Source organism: Octodon degus, unplaced genomic scaffold, assembly GCF_000260255.1.
Source record: "Octodon degus isolate 3935 unplaced genomic scaffold, OctDeg1.0 scaffold00292, whole genome shotgun sequence".
Classification (NCBI taxonomy): Eukaryota; Metazoa; Chordata; class Mammalia; order Rodentia; family Octodontidae; genus Octodon; species Octodon degus.
In genome coordinates this window covers 1653217-1662661 of record NW_004524868.1, presented here as the reverse complement: position 1 = coordinate 1662661, position 9445 = coordinate 1653217, and positions in this window count along the sequence as shown.

The following is a 9445-nucleotide window of genomic DNA, read 5'->3' as shown; positions in this document are numbered from 1 at the left end:
TTATTTGTAAAATATTTTTTCTTACTTTTTCACTAGATACAATGGTGTCTTTAAGGTCTCAAGGTCAATTTTCACTTTCATTCAAACGGTTTTTCCAGCTTGTTTTTGAGGTTTCAATTTGCTGTATAGCACTTTGAGTCTGCTTCATGCATTATATTTTTTTCCTATATTGCTTATTGAAGGATTCCATCATTTCTATACTCTGCGCTATCTTTCTTATTGGTGTCTTATTTATAATCACTTGGTACTTCTTTCATTTTAGTTATCATTTCTTTTTTTTTTTTTCTTCAGAAATTATTTCTGATCTGATTTCCTTTATCCCTTTCTGCAGTTGTTTCTTGACCTCTGATGCTGTTGTTTCAGAGATTTCAGGCCTGTGATTTATAATTTCTTCTGTGCTAGTGTTTTCTGCGTTTGTTCTGTGTGGGCTCAGAGCCTGACAATATATTTTGCTCCATCGCTTTGTCATTTTGAATACCACTGTCTTCTGACCTTTGGTTTAGTCTTTAGCACCACTTCTGGATCTACCAAGTGCAAACTTGTCCAAGTGGTCGTGGCTTGGGTCTGGGTGCTGTGCTCCATTTCTTTCTGCTGAAGCCCTTGGAGTTGAACTTCTGTGCAACTCTGGCAAGATGTGCTGCTCCTGAATCAGCTGGCTTGTTATTGCCCCTAAACTCTTTGCAAGGAGTTCTTTTTTAACTAATTTTACTGAGAAACAGATACCCATGAGGTAGTTTAAAAACAGATTCAATAATTAATGCATTGCATTTGTTATCTTCTTAGTGGTAATTCACAGTACAAGTTGCAGATGTGATATTCTGTCCAAATACTAATAGTACAAATCTTTCTTCTCTTAGAATTAAGAGCAAATAGCTGCATGTCTGCCCTATTTTGTTTTCTTTTGTATTTATTATATTATTTTTTCCAAAATTTTATTGAGGAGCAAATAGCAATGAGAGAATTTCAAATCAAATCAATAGGACAGTTTCATTAATTAATACACTGCATACTATCTTCCTTGTGGTTATTTGTTGGACAAGATGCAGATATGACATCCTATTTACAAACACTATTAGGAAAATCCCTCTATTCATTGAATTAAGAGAGTGTAGCCATATATCTATCCTAACCATTTTGAACACACAGATACAAAATGGTCATTCATCTGAATCCTCTGTTTTTGTTTAGTTCCACCACTTAAATATTACAGGTGTGTGAACTCAGTAAAATATCCCAAAATAGTCCTGTAGTCCACAATAGTATTGGGTCTTCTGCTTCACTGGCTATGTCAGAAGTTGTTGACCTGAGTGCCCTACAGCTCAAAATAACAAACTGGCTTTATGTCTTATACTTCATTTTTATACTTTTGTGCTGAATGGTTAAGACCAAGATAAAGCAAGACCTATGTAACACGACTTGTAGCTTTTTGGTCTGATAAGGTCAGTGAAATGCCCTCAGGATTTATCCTGAGACCCTGTACCTCAGATTGTAGATCATTTTTCAGTATCAGCCATGTCATTGAGTCACGGCCAGTACTTGGCCAATTTGCTCTGTGCAAAAGCCTGAGAGAATGTTTTCTCTCCATGTGACTCTCCTTAGGCACACTCTACATCATGGATCACTTTCCTCTTTGGCCGCACAATCACCTTGATCAGAAAATTTGGGACTCAACTGAGTTCCATGATGTTACAGTACGAGTTCTCATATGTCCTGAGTCTTAATTGACCTTGGAAGGCTAGGGCCAAAATGTTAGCTTTCCTTGTGGCCCTATTGTTTCTCTAATTTTTGTCTGCAAACTTAGGTTGTTAACCCTCCAGAAGAGAAGCTTATTGTTATTTCCATACACCTTAGACTGTTGAGCTTAAATTCACTATCTGTCTGAATATTAAACATCTTAGGCATAATATAGTACATATAGTACTATACATAATATAGTACATATCTTTATTTCATAGAAGTAAAGAATTATATATGTTTACACATAAGACCTGAAATCTAATCATATACAGCATGTAGAAAGACAGGCTCACAACACTTCTTTTCCTGTCTCCTGCCTTCATTAACCATTCCCTTTATATTTAAATGATCATCTTCCCGAGAGACAGCATGGCAGCAACTGGTGTGTTATGACACACAGCACCTATTTAGAAGACCAGAATTACAGGCACTCCAAACATGAACCTACTATTACAAATTGCCATCTTTAGTGCAATTGCTTAGTTCACAGGTGTCATCATATATAGAGAATCCTTCCAATTAACTGCTAGATTTGAAAATCTTCTGAAGATTCTCAGGATCATTGCCTAATCTGTCTTGTACATATAACTGTATGGTTTGTCTCTGCCATGTTTCCTAGATCTTCTCCTTGCTCTGTCTTCATTGTCTAGTCCTCAAGATCTTGCTTTCCTTTTCATTGTATTATAACCTTCTATTCGTATTTCTTTTTCTGAGTTCTTATACTTTGGAAAGTATATCATATTTACATATGTGTGTCTGGTTAATTTCGCTTATGAGTATATCTTCCAGTGGTATCCATTTAAATATAAAGGCTTTGAGTATATCATTCTTTATAGCTGAGTAATAATCCATTGTATAAAAATACCACATCTTTTTCATTTATTTGTCAGGTTACAGGCATTTTTGGGTGTTTCCAAGATTTGACTATCAAAAATTGGCTGTTATAAACATATGTACATATATATCTCTATGATATGATGTTTTCAGATCCTCCAAGAAAATTCCCAGTAGGGGAATATCTGGTTTGAATGGGATTTCTAGTCCTAGTTTTCTAAGGAGTCTCCACACAAATTTCCAAGTTGGTTGCACCAGTCTACATTCCCACTAGAGTGGAGAAGGGCTCCTTTTCCCCCTCTAATTGTTGGTATCTCCAACAATTATTTTTGGTTGACTTCTTTATGATAGCCTTTCTTTCTGGGGTGAGATGTGATCTCAATGTTGTTTTAATTTACATTTTAGAGATGTTAGTAATGTGGAACATTTTTTCTTATATTTATTTGTTTGTTTAATTTCATCCTCTGAAAATGTGTGTTCATCTTCGATGCCCATTTCTGAATTGGGTCTTTAAATTTTTAGGCCCTAGTGTTTTCTAGTTCTTCATAAATTCTAGAAAACGGACATTTGTCTGATTCCTTATTTTTCAAGATTTTTCCAAATTTGTGGGGTTTTTTTTTTCACTTTGTTGGTAATTTCTTTTGAAATGCCAAGACATCTCAGTAACAGCAGGTCCCAGTTGTCAATTCATTGAGGTGTTTCCCATGCGATTTGATTTTTGTTCATGAACTCTTGAGGAGTTCCTCCTACGTTCTCTTCCAGGATATTGAGTATTTGTGTTTTAATGTTTCAATCTTTAATCCATTTTGACATTAGCTTAGTGTATACTGATAGACCAGGGTCAAGTTTTAGTTTTCAGCATGGAGAGAGCCAGTTTTTCCAGCACCATTTGCTAAAAGGGCTATTCTTTCTCTAGAGAGTATGTTTTTCAGTTTGACAAGGAAAAGGTGGCTGATTGTGTTTGTAGAGGCTTCCAGCATCTTCTAATCTATTCTATTGATCCTCAGGTCTATTGTGTTGGCAGTACCATGCTGAATTTATTACAGTAGCCTTACAGTATAATTTCAAGTCAGAAATTGTTATGCCTCCTGCCATCTCTTTGTTGCCCAGGATTGTCTTTGCTACACTACGCTTTTTTCTGGTTCCAGATGAATTTCAGGAACAATATCTCTAGGTCAGTGAGCTATGTTGGTGTTAGTTTGATAGGAATTGAATTAAATCTGTTCAACAATTTTGGGTGCATGTCCATCTTCAACATGTTGATTCATCATATCCAAGAGCATGGAATATCTTTCCATTTTCTGAAATTTCTACAATCTCCTTTTTAAGAGTACTGTAATTTTCCTTGAAAAGATCTTGACTTGTTTAGTTAGATTAATTTCAAGCTATTTCATTTTCCTCGGTGCTATTGTAAAAGATATTGTGTCTCTAATTTCCCTCTCACTGTGTTTGTTATCTGTGTATGGAATCCAATGGACTTTTGGGTATTGACTTTGTATCCTGCTATACTAGTAAATTTCTATATTAATTCTAGTCGCTTCTTGGTGGAGTTTTTTGGGTCTTCAAAGTAAAGTATCATGTCATCTGCAAATAATGATAATTTAACTTATTTACCTTTCCTTCTACATATTATTTATTTCTCTTGTGTAATTGTTTAGCTAATTATTCTAGAACTATATTGAATATGAGTGGTGACAGAGGACATTGTTGTCTTGCACCAGATCTAAGAGTAAAATATTTCAGATGTAGAGGTGATCATTTCCAATTTACTGTAAGACTTTGAACATGAATGAGTGTTGGATTTTGTCAAATGCGTTTTCTGCATCAATTCAGATGATTATGCATTTTGAAGATTTGCTCTACTGACACTGGTGTTACAGTTGTAGATTTTAGTATATTTATCCATCCTTGCATCTCTGGGATGAATCCTACCTGGTCATGGTGTAATCTTCTTGATGACTTGCTGTATTCTATTTGCTAGGATTTTATTGAGGATTTTTGCATCTATGTTATTGAGGGAGATTGGCCTCCCATTCTTTTTTAGTTGTCTCTTTCCCTGGTTTTTGTACCAGTATAATACTTGCCTCTCAGAATGATTATGGGAAGATTGCTTCCTTTTCAATTTCATTGAAGATTTTGAGGAGTATGGGGACTATACGTTCTGTAAATTTCTTGTAGAATTCAACTGTGAATCCATTAGGACCTGGATTTTACTTTTTCTGTAATATTTGTATTACATCTCCTATTTCATATGCTGTTATTGGGTTACTGAGAGTGATTATATTTTGTTGATTCAGTTTTAGTAATTTGTACTGCTCTAGAAATCTGTACATTTCATCTGTGTCTTCCATTTTGTGAGAGTAAAGATTCTTAAAGCAGATGTTGATAATCTTCTGAATTTCCACTAAGTCTGTGATGATTACACCCTTTTCATTCCTTATTGCTTGTATTTGAATTTTTTCTTTCCTCCTTTTGATGAAGATACCTAAGAGTTTATCGATTTTATTTAATCTTTCAAAGAACCAACTTTTTGTTTCGTTAATTCTTTGAATTGTTTTCTTTGTCTCATTTTTATGATTTCTTTCTGTGTTTGGATTCTGGGTTTGGATTACTCTTCCTTTTCCAGTTGTTGGATTTGCAGCATGAAGGTGTTTATTTTTTCCTGTTCTGTTTTCCTAACGTGTGAGTTCACAGAAATGAATTTCCCTTTGAGAACTGCTTTCATTGTATCCCATAAATTTGAATAACTTGTCCTTGCATATTCATTGAATTGTGGATATTGTTGAATTTCTTGTTTAATTTCGTCTTTAACCCATTGGTTCCTGAGTAGGGTGTTTTTTTAATTTCCATTTATTTACAGGGTTGTTCTAGTTTCTTTTCTCATTTATTCTCAGTTTCATTGCACTGTGGTCAGATAATATGTACAGGATTATTTCTGTTTTCTTGCATATATGTAAGCATGACCTATGGATCAGTATGTGGTCTATTTTAGAAAAATACCCATGTGTAGCTGAGAAAAATATGTATTCAGCTGTGTTTTGGTGGAACACTCTGTATGTGTCCACTTAGCCAATTTATGTGAAGCTCTGTTTCTGTTCTGTTATTTGTTTGGTAATCATTTGTGTGGTTGACCTATCTTTTTGGGATGAGTGGATTTAAATTTTCCTGTTAAGTTTGTGGTATTGGGTAGCAGAGTTTTCATGTCCCTTAAGATTAGCTTTATATAGTTGGGTGCTTCTGTGTTTGGTGCATACATATTTATCAGCGTTAACTCTTCTTCTTGTATTTTACCCCTAACCAGTATATAGTGACCTTCTTTATTTCGCTTGATCATTCTTGGTTGAAGTTAAGACTGTCTGAATTCAGTATTGCTAACCCTGCTTTTTTCTGAGGTGGTATGGAGTGTTGTATTGTTTTCCATCCTTTGATTTTCAGCCAACAAATGTCTTTATGAGTTAAATGTGTTTCCTGTATACAACATATTGTTGCATTTTGTTTCCTAATCTGCTGTGTCAGTGTATTTCTCTTAATTGATGAATTAAGTCCATTTACATTGATGGTTACAATTGAGATGTATTGATTACTATTGACAGGTTGTTAACCTGCTGTTCTTTACACCTTTTTCTCTTGTGTTTAATTGTTTGCTCTATTTAATTGGTTGCTTCCATTCTTGTTCATGGAGTTCTAATCATTTTGGTCCCTGTGTAGAACATCTCTCAGAACCCTGTCTAGGGTTGGATTTGGCATCTTGAAATTCTTTAGTTGTTCTTTTTCATGGAAGTATTTCACTTCTTCATCAAACTTCAAAGAGTTTTTCAGGGTATAGTAGTATGGGCTGGAATTTGTTTTCAGAGAGGACTTGAAGTACTCTGCTCCATGCTCTTTTTACCGTCATGGTTTTTGAAGAGAAGTTGGTCGTAATCCTGATAGATTTTCCTTTGAATGTGATCTGCTTCTTTTCTCTAGCAGCTTTCAGTATTTTATTCTTGTGCTAGATTTCTGGGATCTTGACGATTATATGTCTTGATGTGTTTTTAATTGGGTTGAGGTTACTTGACATTTTGTATGCTTTGGTTATCTGGGTGTCAGATTGTTTCCTCATATTTGTGGAGTTTTCTGCTGTTACTTCTGCCCATATTTTTTTAAGTCCTTTATATTGACTCCTTGTTTCTCATTGGTGCCTATCAGTCTCATACTGTTCATCTTTTCATCGTCTTGCAAATGATGAATGATTTTTTCCAGCATCCTAGTTGTTTTTAAGGGATCTTTTCTTACCTTTTCACTTGCTGCACCAGCATCAAGATCTGAAGCTTTGTCTTCATTTTCACTTAAATAGTTTTGCAAGCGTGAGATTGAGATTTTAATTTCCTCTATATCTCTTTGACTGTGCTTCTTGTGATCTATTTCTTTCCTGTATTGCTCATACAAGGAATCCGTCATTTTTCTAATCTCTATTTTTTATCAATGTCTTCTTTGTAAGTCGTTATTAATTCTTTTACTGCAGATAAATATTTAATAACTTAATTCTTCCATATGTTTCTGTATTTGATTCTTTACTTAGTATGCTGTGAGTTGAGAGAGTTCTTTTTTTATTTCAGAAATTAAATCCGCTGAGTTCCTCTATACGTTTCTACTGTTGCTTATTTACTTTTGTGGCTATTAATTCATACATTTCAGCTGAGCTTAGGTCCTCTTTCTTGTTCTGGGTGGGCATTGAGTTTCCTCCATATGTTTCTACATTTGCTTCTTTAATTCAGATGCTATTAATTCAGAGATATCTTTTTTATTTTTGATATGATTTTCTCTATGCCTTTCTGCAGTTGTTTCTTTATTTCAGAAAATTTTGATTCATTGATTTCAGCTGTGTGGTTCCCAATTTTTTCTGTGATATCGTCCTCTGCAGTTGTTATCGGTGGGCTTAGGGTCTGAGATTGCATTTTGCTCCTTCTCTTTTTCATTTTGTATAACACTTTCCTATGGCCTTTGTTGTAGAGCTTTGGTGTAATTATAATCAGCATGTATTGAAATTCTGGTGTAAATCTACAAAGTTTGAATTCATCTAGTTGTGCCTGGCTTGGTTGTAGCTGCAGTGCTCAGCCCCTTCGTGCTGCCGCCCATGGGATTGCACCTGTTGAACCTCTCTGGTAAGATGTTTTGCTCCTGGACTAGCTGCATGGTTATGTCCTGTGCTCTGTCTGCAGGGACTACAGCTGCAGGATTTCACCCCAGGCCTGTATGCCAGGCCTGATCCGATTCTTAAGGGTCAAGGGGCAGAAGGGGAGAGGAAAACTCTCCTACACACTCACTGGTCCTGGGCTATGGCTGGATGTTGGTGTCTCAAGAACACTGCAGAAGTTCTCAATCACTCGGCACGCATGTATGGGGTGCTGCGGAGTGGTGGTGGGTTCGCAAGGCACGGAATTAGGTCTCACTCTCTCTGCATGTATTGGTTTTGACTTACAGGTCCCGGTGGCACAGGGAAGGTGGAAGCTCTCCCACACACTCACCGGGCCTGGGCTAGGGCTGGATCTATGCTAACTAGTTTGTATATACAGATACAAAGTGATCCTCCCTTTGTTTCTCCTTTTTTGGTTTAGTTTGCTTAGAGATGCATATTCCATTGCCATTTAAATATTGTGGGGGCATGAATTCAGCCAAATATTCCACTATAGTTCAATAGTCTTTTATAAGTGTAGTGGCTTATCCATAGGATTGGCAATGTCAGAAGTTGTGGACTTGATCCATTTATAGTTCAACATATTAATATGGCGTTGCTTTTTATATCTTATTTTTATACTTTTCTGCTGGATTGTTAAGACCAAGGTAAAGCAAGACATACAAACAAGAAATGTATCTTTTGTATTTGATAAGTTCAGTCAAGTCTTCTGAGGTTGGATCCTGTTACCTTGTACCGCAGTTTGCAGATCGTTTGTCAATGTCAGCCATGTGGATGAGTCACGGCCATTTCTTGACCAATTTGCTTTCTGTGAAAGACTCAGAGAATGTTTTCTTTCCATGTGACTTTCCTTAGCACACTGTATGTCATCAATCATGTAGTTCTGTGGTCCCACAATCTCCTTGATCAGAAAATTAGGGACACAACTGAGTTTCAGCATGTTACAGTACAGGCTCTCCTAGGTTCTGAATCTTCACTGACCTTGAAAGCCTAGGTGTAAAATGTTGACTCTCCTTGCAGCCCTTCTTTTTCTCTAATTTTTGATTTGCAAACTTAAGTTGTTAATCCTCCAGAAGAAAAGCTTATTGTTGCCCTACACCATATGCAGTGGGATTTAACCTCACTATCTGTCTGAATATCAAACATGTTAGGCATAACATGGAACAGGTCTTTGTCTTCTAATATTGATATGTTAAACTTTAAGTCTGTATCAAGTATGGAGAAAAAAATTAAAATAAAAAATAATAAATATGAACAAACAATTACATATTTTTACACAGAAATTTAGATATCTAACCCCATACAGCACTTTAGCAGGATAAAGACAAGAATGACAGGCATTCGAAATGTGATCTTTTTATTACATATTCCTTTCTTCAGTGTAGTTGCTTAGTTCACAAGTATCAGTATATATAGTTAGTTCAGGGTTGGAATCCTACCAATTAACTGCTAGTTTTGAAAACCTGTTGATGTTCTCAGGATCATTGCCTTATCCATCTTGTGCATATAGTGATGTGGAGTGTTATTTTTCATGTATTTATTCACTTTTTTAATTTAATCTTCTGAGAAGTGTGCATTCATCTCAGATACCCATTTGTGGACTGGGTCTTTAAATTTTGGAATCCTAATGTTTTTTAGTTCTTTTATTTTTAGGAGATTTAGCAATGTATTTTAATTACTTTTTTAAAAAGCTGAATA